The sequence below is a fragment of the Odocoileus virginianus genome, chromosome 19 (assembly GCF_023699985.2).
Source record: "Odocoileus virginianus isolate 20LAN1187 ecotype Illinois chromosome 19, Ovbor_1.2, whole genome shotgun sequence".
In the NCBI taxonomy this organism is placed as follows: Eukaryota; Metazoa; Chordata; class Mammalia; order Artiodactyla; family Cervidae; genus Odocoileus; species Odocoileus virginianus.
The window spans coordinates 45,231,606-45,249,903 of NC_069692.1; the positions used below are offsets into that span (position 1 = coordinate 45,231,606).

Sequence of the window (18,298 nt, forward strand, 5' to 3'; positions counted from 1 at the left end):
TCCTAAAAAAAAGATTAAAAACCATTGAAAATGAGAAAACATATCACATTCAAACATTTTGAAAATAGTATTAGTACACTATGACACAGTTATTTTACCAGAATGATTTGGGAAACATAGCCTGTCTTTTACCACACAATTCTGTCACCCTGAAATGCAGCTTAAACTTTTAGAAACCATTCCAATGTTGTAATCATTGTTATTGTATCATTATTTCAATAGTTTCAGTTAAGCTTGCTGTAGCATTGAGAACAGAATATTTTTTAGTTGAATAGAGATGGTTCATAAGTGAACAGTAAACAATTTGTGCTTGAGATAATATAGTTCTCTACAAAGAAGCGTTAAGTGACCGTACACAAGAAGTGGGTATTATCCACATGGCTCTAAGTTGACTTAAAATAAATGGGTGAAAATATGTGGGAAGAAAGACATTATTTCAGGGTAAGGAAAGCTTTACTGACAGAGCCATTTGGCAATAGAGTGGGCATTTGCTGAAGAGTATGACTCTTTACAGGGTCCAAGCCTAGGAAGGCAGGCTTGCTGGGGTGATGGTGTCACAGTTAATGCTCTGGGCTAGATTTCCAGTTCACTGTAAATATCATACATCTCACCTCTTTCCTACCTTACCACTGGGCCATTCACCTGTCACTGACCACCATGAAGTAATCAAGTTTTTCCATCAACAGCACTCCTGGGGTAGGAAGGGGTGTCTGTCCACAGAATTCTTTGTTTCAACAGCACTTTTCTTTCTGCTCGGATTGATTCTATTTATGGTTGATCGACCCAATTTCTCAATTCTTGAGAAATTCCACATTCTCAGACATATAAGCTTTCACATCTTCTTTAGCATTTCTCCTACTCATTCTTGAGCAAATTCTCTTCCTCTTTTAATGTTTTCTGTGATTGAATCGAAAACTTGAATCACCATGAATGAATGTAGTGTTGGTGAAACACCAAAATCAAGAAAATGAAAGCCCTGGGTTTTGCAGTGAAATTAGATGCAATAACGAATCAGACTAGTCTTTAAAAAAAATTAAAACAGTCATAAGTCAGCAGCTATGATATTGAAATTATGGTATTGAAGAAAAGTCTAACACCCATTTTCTTTCATCCAAAAGACATTTACTGGATATCTACGTTATGCCAGACAGTAGGTGTGCGAAGGATTGACAATGAAATGATGCCGTGTTTTTCAAAGGGTGGTGTGTTTCTCAGAGTGAAAGACCCTCTAGAGGCTGAACCTGGGAGGGGCCAGAAACCCGAGTCTTTCTTGCTCTGTTTCCCTTGCTGTTTTTCACCAACAAAAATTTTTGAAGAAAATCTATTCTCTCTTTTCAGTTAATCAAAGAGTTGAGCGATTACCAGGTTCAAACATTTATTCTTTATGGATGAAACTGTGGGTATGATTTGGGATTTTTCCATTTGTGCTGTGAAAGAGATAAGATTTTTGACAGAATGACAATGTCTTCTAGGATATGGTGCCCCTTTGGCAGCACCGCTGTCTTGCTGTTTGGGAGGCAGTGTGATCCAGACAGATACGGACTTGAATGCAAGCTTATTACATAGTGTTGCTCCTCTGAACCAGTTTGTGACCTGAGAAAGGAGGACAGAAAGAATGCTGAAGGTAAAGTTTAGAGATAATATGTGCCTGATGGAATATAAATGACTAACAATCAGGATTTGCAATCTTCCCAGCACTCTGACAATAACAAGACCAAACTAGGAGATGCAGAGTCAAGTGAGGAAGCAACAGACCCAGTAGGAAAAAATATCCCAGGATGCTGCACGCGGAGGAGGAAGTGTAATGGGTGGGAGGAGGGCTTTTGAGGGGATGGTATGACCCAGAAGGACGTGTAAATTGACAAGATGCTGAAAAGACACATGTGAAAGAGAGACAGGACTCTTGGGTAAGAAATTGAAAGTTTCTTGGGAGTCCCAGGGTACCAGAGAATAGCAGAGCGTTTTAATAAGAACTTATGTGTTTTTTAAATAAGGATTTTAATAAGAGGGTTTTAACAAGAATTTCTGTGTAACTTTTGAAAGTTTGAGTGAGTTGTGAAAGTGAAGAGTTTTCTTTGGGCTGTATCTCTTTAAATTCAGGACCATGCAGGGAATGGGCAATGATTGTCAAGGGGGCTATCGTTCTCAATTTTGAAACTAAGGTGGGACTGTACCTATAATTGATATAAAAATCATTGCTCTAAATATGTCAATATGCTTTTTCACCAGTAGTGTCAAATGCTAAGCTTTCATATAAAAGGGATAAAGTGGAAGCAGCAATGATTCTTGAGTGTACTCTTCCCACCAAGACCCAAATTGGAGGTAAAATTACATGCAAAATTGGAATATAATTTGAGACAAATGCAAGATTTCAAACAAGTTTTTTGACATTAAATTGGGAAAGTCTACCCTCAAAAGTCCTTGCCAAGTTATTACCTAGGAATTTCCATTTTAATAAAAATTTTAGTAGACTCTGAACTGCTTATGAATTTGAAGTCCTTTCTGCATGGGGACAGAGAATTAGCCATGCATGTGGGGACCAGTACAATGGTGTATCTTTTCTCTGCTAAGGTATTTGATCCTGGTGGCTGCTGATGCTCTGGACCTGACAGTGCTCAGGCATGGCAATCAACTACCTGACCTCTTTTTCCTCAAAAGTGGAAACACGCTTAGGATATTCTTCTAGGAATGGGATGAAAGGGAGTGAGTAATGGTTGGAACATGCCTCAGAGACGCTGCAGGAATGGCCAGGTCAAAAGGCGGAGATAGCAGCCATTTAGGATTCAGGGACTCAGGTCATCTGAGTTAGAGGGCAGGAACTGGAGATGTGTGCCATTCACACCTGTGCGCCAGTGAGCAGTGAGCCTCTGACTTTATAACAGAAGGAAATGGCAACCACTCCAGTATTCTTGCCTGGGAAATCCCATGGACAGAGAAGCCTGGTGGGCTACGGCCCAGGGGGTCACAAAGAGTTGGACACAACTGAGCAACTAAACAACAACAGGATAAAAATTAGGAATTAATAAGTGAGAACAGATGCCATTGCCTCTCTAAGGAGTCACTTAAATATTCTCCCTTGATCATTTCATGAAAGCTGGAGAGAAAAGGAAGCAAAACTTGCAGCCAGAAGGAAGCAAGATGGCTGAAGACTTTTAGGTCTGAGATCCTGGGTAGAGCTGCTCTATACCGTCATTCCTTGAGGACCGAGTCTTCGGGGGACAATTTCAGTGACCCTCCCTCATCCAGGTGGGGGGACAAGACTGGAGCTCGGATTGGAGGCTACAGCCCCTGTGCCAAGGTGGGAAACAGGCAGGACCACTGGGATTATGTAGCTTCTTCCCACAACATTCCCCAAACCCTACTAATCTGTGAGTGGCATGAATTCCAAGAGAAACAGCTGGACCTGGCTCTCCTCTGGTTCAAGCTGATGAGAGGGGCATGGGGTACTTCCTTCTCTGTTTGGAAGATGAAGGCATGTGCTTTAGAAAATGCTCTTGCCTTCCCCCCTCCAATGCTTTCCAGAAGCAGCTGTGGTCAAGTCTCCAGGCCTCACCTGTCTCTACCTCTCGAGGCACCTGAGAGTCCCCACAGTCTGATAATCAGGTATCTGAAGACCTCAGCACCAGGGGTTTTTAGCTTTTCTTTCCCCGCTAGGAACCATTGTCCCTCCAACTCCCAATCAGGCAGGCACGAATTCCCAGTGCTGAATATATGATAAATATATGACATATACATGCCTTTAATAAGGAAAAAGAAGGCCTGGGCAGAATTATTTGAGGTTCTGGCATCTTGATCCATCCCCCAAAATATAAAACCCTGGTGAATGTGTCTCAAACATGCACTAGGACCAAGACCATCCTTTCTAAATGATTCACCTGCTGCCACATATTGTGTTGGCCAAAAAGTTTCTTCAGGTTTGGAAAACCCAAAAGAACTTTTTGGCCAACCCGATACATAGCCAGAGGTTGCCAAACTTCTGTTTCAAAGTTAGAGAGGAAATTCAAAAAGATGAACGTGAGGCACTTGCCGAATAACACATGAAAAAGGACATGGCTTCTGTCTGTACTTTCAACATTTAAAAACTTAACTTTGTGAGAGTGGGCATCCTTGTCTTGTTCCTGATTTCAGGGGAAATACTTTCAATTTTTCACCATTGAGGGTGATGCTTGCTGTGGGTTTGTCATATATAGCTTTTATTATGTTGAGGTATGTTCCTTCTATTCCTGCTTTCTGGAGAGTTTTAATCATAAATGGATGTTGAATTTTGTCAAAGGCTTTTTCTGCATCTATTGAGATAATCATATGGTTTTTATCTTTCAATTTGTTAATGTGGTGTATTACATTGATTGATTTGCGGATATTAAAGAATCCTTGCATTCCTGGGATAAAGCCCACTTGGTCATGATGAATGATTTTTTTAATATGTTGTTGGATTCTGTTTGCTAGAATTTTGTTAAGGATTTTTGCATCTATGTTCATCAGTGATATTGGCCTGTAGTTTTCTTTTTTTGTGGCATCTTTGTCTGGTTTTGGAATTAGGGTGATGGTGGCCTCATAGAATGAGTTTGGAAGTCTGCCTTCTTCTGCAATTTTCTGGAAGAGTTTGAGTAAGATAGGTGTTAGCTCTTCTCTAAATTTTTGGTAGAATTCAGCTGTGAAGCCATCTGGTCCTGGGCTTTTGTTTGCTGGAAGATTTCTGATTACAGTTTCGATTTCCTTGCTTGTGATGAGTTTGTTCAGATTTTCTATTTCTTCCTGGTTCAGTTTTGGAAAGTTATACTTCTCTAAGAACTTGTCCATTTCTTCCAAGTTGTCCATTTTATTGGCATAGAGCTGCTGGTAGTAGTCTCTTATGATCCTTTGTATTTCAGTGTTGTCTGTTGTGATCTCTCCATTTTCATTTCTAATTTTGTTAATTTGGTTCTTCTCCCTTTGTTTCTTAATGAGTCTTGCTAATGGTTTGTCAATTTTGTTAATTTTTTCAAAAAACCAGCTTTTAGCTTTGTTAATTTTTGCTATGGTCTCTTTAGTTTCTTTTGCATTTATTTCTGCCCTAATTTTTAAGATTTCTTTCCTTCTACTAACCCTGGGGTTCTTCATTTCTTCTTCCTCTAGTTGCTTTAGGTGTAGAGTTAGGTTATTTATTTGACTTTTTTCTTGTTTCTTGAGGTAGGCCTGTAATGCTATGAATCTTCCCCTTAGCATTGCTTTTACAGTGTCCCATAGGTTTTGGCTTGTTGTGTTATCATTATCATTCATTTCTATGCATATTTTGATTTCTTTTTTGATTTCTTCTACGATTTGTTGGTTATTCAGAAGCGTGTTGTTTAGCCTCCATATGTTTAGTTTTGGAAGTTTTGGCCACAGCAATCAGGGCAGAAAAAGAAGTAAAAGGAATCCAGATAGGAAAAGAAGAAGTGAAACTCTCGCTGTTTGCAGATGACATGATCCTCTACATAGAAAACCCTAAAGACTCCACCAGAAAATTACTAGAGCTAATCAACGAATACAGTCAAGTTGCAGGATATAAAATTAACACACAGAAATCTCTTGCATTCCTGTACACTAACAATGAGAAAACAGAAAGAGAAATTAAGGAAACAATACCATTCACCATTGCAACAAAAAGAATAAAATACTTAGGAGTATATCTACCTAAAGAAACAAAAGACCTATACATAGAAAACTATAAAACACTGATGAAAGAAATCAAAGAGGACACAAGCAGATGGAGAAATATACCATGTTCATGGATTGGAAGAATCAATATTGTCAAAATGGCTATACTACCCAAAGTAATCTATAGATTCAATGCAATCCCTATCAAACTACCAACAGTATTTTTCACAGAACTAGAACAAATAATTTCACAATTTGTATGGAAATACAAAAAACCTCGAATAGCCAAAGTAATCCTGAGAAAGAAGAATGGAACTGGAGGAATCAATCTGCCTGACTTCAGACTCTACTACAAAGCCACAGTCATCAAGACAGTATGGTACTGGCACAAAGACAGAAATATAGATCAATGGAACAGAATAGAAAGCCCAGAGATAAGTCCACGAACCTATGGTCACCTTATCTTCGACAAAGGAGGCAAGGATATACAATGGAAAAAAGATAACCTCTTTAACAAGTGGTGCTGGGAAAACTGGTCAACCACCTGTAAAAGAATGAAACTAGAACACTTTCTAACACCATACACAAAAATAAACTCAAAATGGATTAAAGATCTAAATGTAAGACCAGAAACTATAAGACTCCTAGAGGAGAACATAGGCAAAACACTCTCCGACATAAATCACAGCAGGATCCTCTATGACCCACATCCCAGAATTTCAGAAATAAAAGCAAAAATAAACAAATGGGACCTAATGAAACTTAAAAGCTTTTGCACAACAAAGGAAACTATAAGCAAGGTGAAAAGACAGCCCTCAGATTGGGAGAAAATAATAGCAAATGAAGCAACAGACAAAGGATTAATCTCAAAAATATACAAGCAACTCCTCCAGCTCAACTCCAGAAAAATAAATGACCCAATCAAAAAGTGGGCCAAAGAACTCAACAGACATTTCTCCAAGGAAGACATACAGATGGCTAACAAACACATGAAAAGATGCTCAACATCACTCATTATCAGAGAAATGCAAATCAAAACCACAATGAGGTACCATTATACGCCAGTCAGGATGGCTGCTATCCAAAAGTCTACAAGCAATAAATGCTGGAGAAGGTGTGGAGAAAAGGGAACCCTCTTACACTGTTGGTGGGAATGCAAATTAGTACAGCCACTATGGAAAACAGTGTGGAGATTTCTTAAAAAGCTGGAAATAGAACTGCCATATGACCCAGCAATCCCACTTCTGGGCATACACACCAAGGAAACCAGATCTGAAAGAGCCACATGCACCCCAATGTTCATCGCAGCACTGTTTATAATAGCCAGGACATGGAAGCAACCCAGATGCCCATCAGCAGACGAATGGATGAGGAAGCTGTGGTACATATACACCATGGAATACTACTCAGCCATTAAAAAGAATTCATTTGAATCAGTTCTAATGAGATGGATGAAACTGGAGCCCATTATACAGAGCGAAGTAAGCCAGAAAGATAAAGACCATTACAGTATACTAACACATATATATGGACTTTAGAAAGATGGTAACGATAACCCTATATGCAAAACAGAAAAAGAGACTCAGATGTATGGAACAGACTTGTGGACTCTGGGAGAAGGCGAGGGTGGGATGTTTCAGGAGAACAGCATTGAAACATATATATTATCTAGGGTGAAACGGATAACCAGCTCAGGTTGGGTACATGAGACAAGTGCTCGGGCCTGGTGCACTGGGAAGACCCAGAGGGATCGGGTGGAGAGGGAGGTGGGAGGGGGGACTGGGATGGGGAATACATGTAAATCCATGGCTAATTCATATCAATGTATAACAAAAACTACTGTAATGATGTAAAGTAATTAGCCTCCAACTAATAAAAATTAAAAAAAAAAAAAAAAAAAAAACTTAACTTTGTGACTGTGATTCAGATAACAAAAAAGACTCAGTCTCACGCCGAATCCTTCCTTCTTTTCCCATTGCCATGTGCTCAGTTGAGTCCAACTCTTTGCAGCACCATGGACTGTGGCCCTGCAGGCTCCTCTGTCCATGGAATTTTCTCAGCAAGAATACTGGAGTGGGCTGCCATTTCTTTTTCTAGGGGATCTTCCTGACCCAGGGATGGAACCTACGTGTCTTACATTTCCTGCATCGGCAGAAGGGTTCTTCATCACTGGTGCCAGTCCTCTGTAAAAGAAACAGACATATTCTTGATTTTGAACACACACTGTGGGCCAGAAATTGTTTTAACTGCTTTACATGTATTAACTCAGAATTTAATTTATGTCTCCAAAGAACAATAAATAACTCTGATACGCATTCATAGAGCCATTCACTGCATCTTTAGGTAGAATTAACTACAGTTTTTGTTTAATAATTTTCCCCAAGGCGAAGCAACACATTGGAAAGAAACAGAGAATTATCTGTCATCTGAATAAAGAACCATACATTACTTAATGAAAAGTTGTGAGTTTTCTTCTGTTAACAAATTAAATCTATCGGTGACATTCATTCATCCTGAACTAAGTAGCCAGCTATATCTCAGTCATGATAAAAGATTTTAAGGAGAGCATACCAATGAATCCTCCCCGGGTTTACCATCCTTCTCAGATGGTAAAGAATCTGCCTGCTGTGCAGGAGACCCGGGTTCAATCCTTAGGTTGGGAAGATCCCCTGGAGAGGGGAATGGCTACCCACTCCAGTATTGTTGCCTGGAGAATTCCACGGACAGTGGAGCCTGACGGGCTATAGTCCATGGGGTTGCAAAGAGTCAGACACGACTAAGCAGCTAACACTTTCACTTCATACCAATGGGAAGTTCCCCCTTTGCAAAGCATGCTTAAAATTAGTCCATTCCAAAACATATTTAAGGATTCTTCAGGAGGAATAAGATTTTGAGGAAATTGTTGTTATCAACAAAAAATGTGGGTTGTTTTCATAACTACCTGGACCCAATTTGTAACATTCATAATCAACAATGATGTGGTTTCAAAAGCATCTCAGAAAGGGTTCCCTCACTGTTGTTTACTTCTCCTAGGATATAATTGAAGCAGCTGCAAGATAACTTAGCACCATTCATTTTCTTGAAGTATATAATTTCTACTAATTGTTATATTACCATGTTTGTAGATTATAGCATCATGATGCCAATGAACTTTAGGCAAAATTTCAATGCGAATTGCAATACAAAGGCCTTAGATTATTGCACTAAGAAGGAAAATTAAAATAGCCAGATTTTGTTTGGTCAGCAAAAGGGTCAGCTTGATCAATAGTTTAACATGACTTTTACTATTTTGTCTTATTACAAATTTACACAGGTTTTCTTAATACAACATTTTTAAAATATATTGATCAATAGAAAGGAAATGAGAAGTCATCTATAATTTGACTTTATGAATAGCCAAAGGCAATGCCAAAGAATGCTCAAACTACTGCACAATTGCACTCATCTCACACGCTAGTAAAGTAATGCCCCAAATTCTCCAATCCAGGCTTCAGCAATATGTGAACCGTGAACTTCCAGATGTTCAAACTGGTTTTAGAAAAGGCAGAGGAACCAGAGATCAAATTGCCAACATCCGCTGGATCATCAAAAAAGCAAGAGAGTTCCAGGAAAACATCTATTTCTGCTTTATTGACTATACCAAATCCTTTGACTGTGTGGATCACAATAAACTGTGGAAAATTATGGAAGAGATGGAAATACCAGACCACCTGACCTGCCTCTTGAGAAACCTGTATGCAGGTCAGGAAGCCACAGTTAGAACTGGACATGGAACAACAGACTGGTTCCAGATAGGAAAAGGAGTACGTCAAGGCTGTATATTGTCACCCTGCTTATTTAACTTATATGCAGAGTATATCATGAGAAATGCTGGGCTGGAAGAAGCACAAGCTGGAATCAAGATTGCTGGGAGAAATATCAATAGCCTCAGATATGCAGATGACACCACCCTTATGGCAGAACGTGAAGAAGAACTAAAAAGCCTCTTGATGAAAGTGAAGGAGGAGACTGAAAAAGTTGGCTTAAAGCTCAACATTCAGAAAACTAAGGTCATGGCATCTGGTCCCATCACTTCATGGGAAACAGATGGGAAAACAGTGGAAACAGTGGCTGATTTTATTTTTTGGGGGCTCCAAAATCATAGCAAATGGTGATTGCAGCCATGAAATTAAAAGACGCTTACTCCTTGGAAGGAAAGTTATGACCAACCTAGATAGCATATTAAAAAGCAGAGGCATGCCTTTGCCAACAAAGGTCCATCTGGTCAAGGCTATAGTTTTTCCAGTGGTCATGTATGGATGTAATAGTTGGACTGTGAAGAAAGCTGAGCACTGAAGAATTGATGCTTTTGAACTGTGGTGTTGAAGAAGACTCTTGAGAGTCCCTTGGACTGCAAGGACATCCAACCAGTCCATCCTAAAGGAGATCAGCCTTGGGTGTTCATTGGAAGGACTGATGCTGAAGCTGAAACTCCAATACTTTGGCCACCTGATGCGAAGAGTTGACTCATTGGAAAAGACCCTGATGCTGGGAGGGATTGGGGGCAGGAGGAGAAGGGGACTACAGAGGATGAGATGGCTGGATGGCATTACTGACTCGATGGACATGGGTTTGAGTGGACTCTGGGAGTTGGTGATGGACAGGGAGGCCTGGCATGCTGCGGTTCATGGGGTCACAAAGAGCCGGACATGACTGAGCGACTGAACTGAACTGAACTGAACTATATATTATGACTGTTATCTCCTATCATGGTACCTTACTATATGATACATAGCTATATATAATCAATTAATTATAAATTTGTGAATAGTTATCATAAATTAATTAACCAATCTCTTGGACATTTACTTGTGTCCTTTTTTTCTCTGTAATTATAATCCATGCTATGATGAAGATTCTTGACATGAGGTTTAATAATTTAGTTTCTTGAAATAAATTTCTATAAATGTTATTTTAGGATATAAGAATTCAAAGTCAAATTTCCCTCTATAAAAAGTTGATTTAAATTTTAACCCACAATTAAAATGATCAAAGGATAATAAGACACATTTCACAGAATAGTATATAAGAATGTCCAATAAACTTTGAAAATAGACTTAATCTCATTATTAATCAAAGAAACACAAAATAATGCAACCAAAGCTACAACTTCACACCCTTTAGATGTAAGGATTTTAAGATGAATGTTTAAAGGAGTAAAAGTCATTTTCTCTTCTTGGTTGTTTAATGTGTCTTCCAAGGTGAATGATCTCTAGTGTGTGTTTGTATATGATACAAAGATTTTCACACATCATATCTGTTTTCATACATCCATCCACTCCAGTAACCTCTACCCAGGCCAGCGATAAGTCTACCCCAGACCTCCACATCTCTGATCTTCCATTCTTTACACTTCAAGGCTCCTAACCAGCCAGCCCAGCCATTAACCCCGCCCATGAGCCCACGTATATTCTCACCTTGGCCCACTTCTTGGTGCCCAAAGTGGATGGATGAGCTGAACATCACCTAAAACTTTGTAAGATTTTCACCACTCTATTTTAAGGTTACCCTTTAATATGAATGTGATGCACTTTCTTTTCTGTTTTCTGTTTGCAGTCACACTGGAAGCTTATGCAATCATAAACCAAATTTGAGACTTCTCCTGTTTCTCTAACTGGCTATATGGGAGGATCTTCCCCATTTAGCCATATGTCTGAACTGTGGTAGGGAGCTGATACAACCATGATGGGTACAAATTTATGGGCTACTGCTCATGTAGTTACTCATACTGTCTAGCTCCACTTGGGCTGGATTCTAGATGAGTCTTTCCATCTCACAGTAGGTTCTCCCGGACCCACCCGGCTACACTGGCTTCAACAGAACCCCGCTCCTGATGTGCAATTCTGGGTTTACGGTCACTTGATGTCCCATAGTTAAGTGTTCCATCTTTTCAGGGTTTAGTCGTACGTAAAGAGCTCTTTTTCAAAAGGTTTATAACTTTATATGGCTTCAGCTGCCATAGCTTTGTTTCAGAACCTCACACTGTGATTCTTTCTCTTGCGGCTTTTCATAAACTCTTATCATATCTGTCTGTCTGTCTATCTATCTATCTATCTATCTATCTATCTATCTATCATATAACATGAAAGTGAGCGTGTTAGTTGCTCAGTCATGTCTGATGCTTTGTGATCCCATGGCTCCTCTGTCTATGGATTCTCTAGGCAAAAATACTGGAGTGGGTGGCCATTCCTTTCTCCAGGGGGTCTTCCCGACCCAGGGATCAAACTGGGGTCTCCCGCAATGCAGACAGATACTTTACCATCTGGGTCGCCCATACACAGAGTCTTTTCCCACCATTGACACCAATGGAAGAAAAGAAAGCAGTAGGATGAGGAAAGAGAGGGCCTCAAATTGTGATGAACAACTCAGCCAACCCTAATGGGAAGTGCTGAGCAAGCAGTTACCATTTGGTAGTGAGCCCCACACTGGGCAGAAGCGGCCAGGTCCCGGACCTTCCCATCATACTCAGGCTTAGACTAGGGGCTCCCCTAGAGGAATGCACCCTGAGTTTGAAAGCTGAGTGGTGTCCAGCTCTGCTAGTGTCTGCTAACTGCACTCCTAGCAACTGAATGGTGGTTCTTCCTTGGACAGAGATCCACACGACACACCTCTATGGTTGCCACAGATACATGCTTTAAATTCTTAACCTAAGTGGTGTTTGTATATACACATTCTGATTCTTTTTTCATTTGATGTTACTTTCATTGCTTATTCAAAGATAACATTGCATTGTATACTGGCTTGACTTTTGAGCACATTTCCCTACTGATGGATGCATAGGTTGCCTTCAGTCCTTGCTACCATAGCAATGATGTAGTGAAAACCTTTGTGCTTGTCCGCTTTTATGAGAATTCCTCAGTGGTACCTACCTGGAAGTATTAGGCCATGACCCATCACGTACTCAATGTCACCAGTATTTTTAAGTGTATATTATGGGCTTATACAGGGTTTGGTCATTTAAATTAGCCTTGATTGCCTTTCTAATGCCTGGATTGGATTTCTAATGGCTCTCAATTCTTTTGGCCTTTTGTACCTAAACACACCTAAGGAAGAATAACCTCCCATACAGTACAAACTCAGATCTCCAAAATGAATCTTTCTGACATTTTTTGATAAGTATTTCTTTGTTTTCATTCACTCGCTCAGTTGTGTCCAACTTTTTGTAACCCCATGGACTGCAGCATGCCAGGCTTCCATGTTGTTCACTCTCTCCCAGAGTCCACTCAAACTCATGTCCACTGAGTCAGTGATGCCATCCAGCCATCTCATCCTCTATTGCCCCCTTCTCCTTCTGCCTTCAATCCTTCCCAGAATCAGGGTCTTTTCCAGTAAGTCAGTTCTCTGCATCAGGTGACCAAAGTATTGAAGCTTCAGCTTCAGCATCAGTCCTTCCAATGAATATTCAGGGTTGATTTCCTTTAGTATTGACTGGTTTGATCTTGCTGTCCAAGTGTTTCTTAACCTTTTTAAAAAATTATTTTCCTCCTAAGGATCCTTTGTAGACATATTTCCTAATTTCTCCATGAAATTCTAATGTCAAGCATATATTACTATTTATGTACAGTATGCATACTTTTTGCTTTATACATAAAAAATTGTAACTTTTTTCACATTGTCCCATGCACCAATTATGGTCCATTTAGAAATGTTTTTGTCCTCCTTTTAAATGCAGTTTTACTGTAGCTTTCTCTGTAGCTTTCTCTACATGGACAGAGGAGCCTGGTGGGCTACAGTCCATGGGGTCACAAAGAGTCAGACATGACTGAGCTACCTCACTTTCACTTTCACCAGAAGTGATCCTTGTGAGGAGCCATCCTTATTTCCAGAACGCAAAAGAGAAAGATACCTGGCACATGTGCTGAGTAGTAGGTGGCAGGACATATGCTGTGAACTTTCTGATACATGGCTGTTGAAAGAGAAGAACTGAAGGATGTTCTTAGTCTGATTTAAAGAAAAAATCAGCAATGGTTCTGCCTGTGACCAGAAAAAAAAAAAAGGAAGGGGAAAAAAGCTTCAAAGTGGGCAGCGACATTCTGGGCGTGAAAGCATGAAAGGTAACATCAGAGAGGGCTCAGACAGGGGGAGAATTTTGCAACATCTATTCGCCAACACAGAAGAGGCGGGCTAAGGCAGGGTTTGACAAAACCCCGAAGCCAACATTCCCCTTTGATGTGTCTTTGTTAATACCCCTGCCTAGTATACAGTGATCGAACTTGTGATGCGCGTGCTGTGGGAGGTGTTCCTCCCTAAAGTAAGCCAGTTTTGTTGCTGCTGATCAGCTCTGCCATATGCTTAGGGGAAGATGCCAATATTATTCATTTGTTCCGTTTGAAAAATATGTACTAAGTTGGCCAAAAAGTTCGTTTCGGTTTTTCTGTACCACCTTATGGAAAACCCAAACAAACTTTCTGCCCAACCCAATAACGGCTCAGTAATTTCAGATTATTGTCCCAATGGTCAAGAAGAACAAATGAACAATCCATACTTTTGAGATGATATTCACCTAATTCTGACATTCCTGTCTGTCTGGGGATCACTCAAGTAGTCCATACACTGAGCAGCCTGGTGGGACAATGGGCTGCTGGGTGAGGATAACTGGGTGAGTTTCCATGCAAAGGGCATCTCCTCATTTGGTTCTTTGCTCAAACATGACTTCCTCATCAGTGGTTTCCTTTTCTAACACAGCCAGCCACCCCTTGGTCTCTTCCTCTGCTTAGTTTTATCCATAACATCTATCACTGTCCCGACTTACATGATGTTTTAATTGGCTAGATGTTAACCAGAATGTGAGCTTGACGAGGGAAGGGGCCTTTCTCTTGCTCTTGTGTGGCCCTCGTTTAGAAGGATCTCTGCCACATGGCAGGCATTCAGTTTGTTTTTGTTGAATGAATTATTGAATGAGTGAATGATCTTTGAAGTAAGAGAAAGGAAAAATGAGCTTGTAACAGAAAATAAAAGCTTTAGGAGTGCTAGAGTTAGAACAAAAGCAAAGGCTGGAAATGAAGGTAATGATAGAATAGAAACAGTGCTTCTGCTAGCCCCACTGGAGGGATGAGGAGAGATTAGATTCAGGAGGTGTGAGGAAAGGTTGACAAAGCCCGAATCTCAGCATTTTACCAGGTTTTGCATACACCTGGTGTGGACTTCCTTTGGGTGGTTAATTCCCATTCACCCAGTGGCACATTGGAAGCTTTTATCTTAGTTAAACTAGACAAAATATGTGAATAGAAGTGTTTCTTTTATAGCAGCTTTAGAGAGGCTATTATTCTTTGGTTCCTGGCGAGGGGAAGTCAAACTTAGTAAAATAATAATAATACTGGGAATAATTTAAATGCCAGCAACTACCATAGTAAGGGAGAGATAGAGCGAAGCGGCTGAGTTAGACAGCTTGGGTATGAGTACTGGCTTCACTACTTGGAAATTCCTATGCTTTAATTTTTTCATCTGCAAAAAGGGATAGGGGTAAGGTCATTGGAGTGATTAAATGAGATAAAATATGTAAAGTTCCTGACAGTAGGATGGAGATGAATATTAGCTGTTTCAGGACCTGTGGTCTGAGACAGCACGAACTGAAATCCTAACTCAACCTTTCCTCATTGTGTGATCTTAAACTAGTGAATAAACCTTTCCCCTAGCTGAGACTAGACCTAGTAATTATACCTACCTCACTGGATTGAGAGAGAATTAAGTGAATTAATATATGTGAAATTCTTGGAAAACTTCTGGCCCCCTAGTAAGGGTTTGATATATGTTAACTATTATTATTATTACTACAGTTTATTGAATATCTGTTTTATGATGTGCTACATTTGGTGCCTGTCGGCCTGTGACCAAAAATAGGTCACATTTCCTTTTTATATTTGGATTATTATAGCAGAATCCTCTACCAGCTTGTCTATTAAAAATTATCTCCCAGAGTGCTGCTCAGTTCTTTGCAGGGATATTTAGCAAAGATCTGACAGGTGCCTATAACCAAAGAGTCTTTGTGAAGTATCCTCATGGTTCTTTTCCTTGGGCTCTGATATACACTTCTTATCAATTTCCTCCAGGCATCTGGGAACTGTTCCTGCCCACCGAGGTAACACTGCTGCTTTTACCATAACAGGAAGACCAATGGCCAGACCAAATCCACTGTTTTCAGAAGCTCCCAAAGCTACTGAGTCCAGAATGCCAGAAGCCATGCAGAGTTAAGGGAAATTGCCTCTTCTTCAACTCTGGGCGGCGTCTGGTCACCTAGGCCCTAGGATCATAAGCATCTGTTGTTCAGACACCTCCATCTCTGCTCAGTTTCTACTCCACAAGGCCTCCAGCCACCGCAAATGTTCAGATGGATCAGGTATCATTTTACCTCCTGTATTCTACTTTCTTCTCCCAGCTGCCCAGGCCAACCCCAAACTCCTTCCAATTAAAAAATGAAAGTTCCTGGGCCTAGCAATAGATACATCCTATGAGGTCTGGATCCTGTCTCAGTCAGCTGTGGTAAAGGCCTGCCAAAGACACAGAGGTTATCCACCCAACAGCTATTCCCCCCCTTCTTATTTGGTAACAGATTTTGTTCAAGGATCTGAGTGCCACCATTTGTTTCTCAGGATGACAGTGAAAAGTGGGGACTCTATTGATTAGCCCAACTCTAACAAGAGGCAACTCCATTCCTCTTGTCATTTATATGATGAAGAAAGTTCTGATGACGTAGCTCTGGCTTGTAGGATAGGAAGGGAAGTTGGCTGAAGACCATGAAGAAACTGACTCAGGAAACTGAAGTCTGAGATGGTGCAGAAATTACCAAAGAGGTTCTGTAGTCAACAGCTGTCTCTACAGGACTTCCCTGGTGGTCCAGTAGCTGAGACTCCACACACCCAATGTAGGGGGCCTGGATTCCATTCCTGATCAGGGAATTGGATCCCACATGTGGCAACTAAAAAAAAAAATTTCTCATGTTGCAATGAAGACCTGGCTTGGTCAAATAAATAGCATAAATAAACATATATTTTTTAAAGTTGTCTCTGCCATCCTAAGAATGGCAAAGCAAAAAGATGAGAAGAACTTGAGTCTTGTGACATCTTGGAGCTACTGAATTACCGGAACCAGGGACTGCCTGTCTCTGTACTTCTTGCTATTGATTTAACAAACTTACTTAATATTTCAGCCCTTGTTGTTGCTAGGCAGCAGGGAGCGGTGGTGTGAAGTGAGATCTTAACTCTCTGCCCAGGATTTGAACCTGGGTAGCCTGGATGAGAACCAGGAATCCTAGCCACCAGACCACCAAGTGTTAGAGGCTAGAAGCTATTTTCCTCTAGATCTTTGCCCCCAGTGAAAAATGAAGGCAAATACTGTAAATGCCGGTACAAAGTTTATTATTAGAGGCATAGCTCAACAACAAGTGGGACAGCACACGAGAAATGGTTTTGCTGAGATAGAAACAAGGCAGAGATGCAGACCCCAGAAAGAAAGAGTGTGGGTGTCACCCCTAGAGAGGAGGAGCGCTGTGAAGAGGCGGTAGGTCATTTATATAGGTCAGTCCTCCTGTGTCTTTGTCTTCCTCCAGGCCGATTATCTGGTTTAGTTTTCTTCACCTGACCCACCCTGGGACCCTCCCCTGGATGTGCATGTATCCCTCAGCCAATATGGGTTTCGAAGTGAAGGCTTCTGGAAGGAGCAGAACTCATTATGGCCTGGCCTTTGACCCACAGGGAGCCTTTCTGTGCATTTGTAGCCTCGCTTTTCCAAAAAGAGGGGGGAGCAGAGACCCCTTAATGCTTTACCCAAACAAGGTTTTACCCCTCTTTGTCCTTGCCGTGACTATTACCTTAAGGTGTTTGCAAGAGACAAACACTTGTCTTTTTACCCTGTTTCTGTTGTTGCTTCCATTTCAGAGAGCAAGCAGGAGGCTGATGTAAATGCCTCAATTGGAGCCCATCAGTCTCTTGTCTCAAAAAATGCTAACTCTTGTAAGCATCCCTCCTGAAGCCCACTTCTTCATGTCACATGAAATGCAGGAGGCCAGTTGCAAGTATCTAAGCTGAGGCCCATCTGTCTCCTCCATCAGTCTGGGTACCAGAAGCACCAGTGTCACCTGGGACGGCTTCATCTGGGGTCTTGCTGGAAATCCAGAATCTTGGGCACCTCCCACCAGACCTGCTGAGTCAGGATCTGCATCTTCACGAGTTCGCAGGTAAGTTACATGCGCACCGATGTTCGAGACACCGTGGTGTAAGTGACTCTTACTACTGTTTTACATTCATCTGCGATTGAAAGCATCCTGGCAAAGTCTCACCAGCTAGTAGCTGTCAGGCTTGGAACTTCAAAGTCTATTTTTCATTAGGCTCCACCACCTTACAATTTATGTGATTACCAAGATGAAATATAAAGAGATGGCATTTCTAGAGGATATTGACTTTTTGAAGATGTTTTCTTACTCAATAGATTACCCAGATAATTATCATAATGCCCACCTCCATCTGCCTCTCAGACGGCACAACCCATGAGGGTTACAAATCTGCCCTCAGCCCTGTGTGTCTGAAATGACAAAACGTTTACAATTCTGCATTCTTCTCAGTAGACCAGAGAACAGACTCAGCCATTCCTTGTTTGTTTGTCTTTTAACAAATGCTGCTTTCTGTTGGACCACACTGATTTTTTC

General features: G+C 40.8%; 1 protein-coding gene across 1 annotated transcript in view; it reads left to right on the top strand.

Moving 5' to 3' along the window:
- The window catches only part of LOC110128392 (uncharacterized), a 323,980-nt gene that overhangs the window by 269,942 nt on the left and 35,740 nt on the right, over nt 1-18,298 (top strand). Inside the window, exons 8-10 of the mRNA XM_070450232.1 lie at nt 1,473-1,624; nt 15,708-15,994; nt 17,532-17,830. The gene's annotated coding sequence lies outside the window, so the exon portion shown is untranslated. The remainder of the gene's footprint in view (nt 1-1,472; nt 1,625-15,707; nt 15,995-17,531; nt 17,831-18,298) is intronic.